Raw genomic sequence first — 1,875 nt, 5'->3', positions numbered from 1 at the left:
AAATATAATTCGCTATTAAAACGTCAGTGATAAAAATAACTAAAAAAAATTGCTGTAAAATATCAGTCATATCAATTCTAATAATAATAAATCTTACGAATTACAATCCGTTACTATAACAAAAGTAATAAAAATAACTAAAAATTTGCTCAAAAATCTCAGTAATATCAATTTCATTAATAATAAATCTTATAAAATATAATTCGTTATTATTACAACAATAAAAATAATTGAAAATCTCAGACATATAAATTCTATTAATAAAAAATCTTAAAAAACATCCCTCGTTATTAAACTAAATCTCTAAACCTATTTCATTCACAAAGAACAATTCTCGCTACAGAATCTTCGCCAAATCCTTACAAAACCTCAATTTAGTCTTACGCTAAAGATCCTTCGATCTCAACAGATCCTTTAACTACACCAAAAAGAAATGACGAGGATTACACGGCAAGAGGATCCTAATCCACAAAATAGCTCGTTAAGGTTGCTACACGCGGATTAAAGGCTGGGAAAATCGACCTTCCGAAAATGCCAATGACAGGTAAGAGATCGACTGAGGGAAGACAAATAAAAAAAATGCTAGCGCTATTAAGGTCGTTTGAAAGGTAGTTTTAAGATGGGTAGATCGCCCTTATGGCCACGCCTAGAAATCATGTTTCTCGGTTTAAGGGGAATTTAGAAAAGAAGTCATTTTCCCCCAAGTGTAATTTTTTTTCTTTCTTTTTCTACAGATGTTACGAGCAGGTAATAGAAAACATGAAGCGGAGATATATTTCGTAAAATCACATGAAGGTAATTGGTTGAAAAATAATTTGGAAATGGATATTAATAGAATATTTAAGCAAAGAACAACATGAAGGTAATTGGTTGAAAAATAATTTGGGATAGGATATCAGCAATATAATATTTAAGCAAAGAACAACACGAAGGTAATTGGTTGAAAAATAATTTGGGAATTATATTGATACAATATTTAAGCAAAGTAAAAACCGAAAATGTCTAACAATATCTATTAAAAAACATGAAAAAAAACGTAATTTGTACTTTTATATATCATGAAAGAGGGAAATAATTTCTTAACTTTTCATAGATTTAAGTAATAACTTACATTTACACTTATCCAAAAGGTGAAAGATCAGTTGAATAAACTTGTTATCGAAAACAAAGGGGCAAATTCAACCATTACTAATAAAGATATTAGTAATAATAAAAACAATTATAATAATAATAAAACTCACTCTAAAGATTCTTGTTAAAGAAGGTCTTGCAACGGGTCACCAAATCTTGACCTTTTAATGTCTCTTAGAACCACATACATCGATCCATCTTACCTGGAAAAAAAGAGAAATAAAGAAGATTAAGGAAATGGCGTAGCAAAGAAAATGTCAATAAATAAATAAATAAATATATAACATACATATTTAATATATATATATATATATATATATATATACATATATATAGACCTATATATTTAAATATATATAAGATAAGATAATATTCGAGTTGACAAAAAGAGGCTGCCAAGATAAACAAGGTCTGGCAAATGAAGGAACATAGATTACGATAAAGTACAATTAATATGGTATACACACACTCATTAATATGCGTAAAAATTACAGGAAAACATGATGCTCAGATGCAGAAGAACCACAGGGAAAATGAAAATACGAAATATACGATTAAGTCCTGACTAGTTTCGTGATTCTTCTTCAGAGGACTGAAGAAATATCACGAAACTAGTCAGGACTTAATCGTATATTTCGTATTTTCATTTTCCCTGTGGTTCTTCTGCATCTGAACACTAATATATATATATATATATATATACACATATATATATATATGCATATATATATGTATATATACACA

The sequence above is a fragment of the Palaemon carinicauda genome, chromosome 35, assembly GCF_036898095.1.
Source record: "Palaemon carinicauda isolate YSFRI2023 chromosome 35, ASM3689809v2, whole genome shotgun sequence".
NCBI lineage: Eukaryota > Metazoa > Arthropoda > Malacostraca > Decapoda > Palaemonidae > Palaemon > Palaemon carinicauda.
This window is presented reverse-complemented; position numbering follows the sequence as displayed.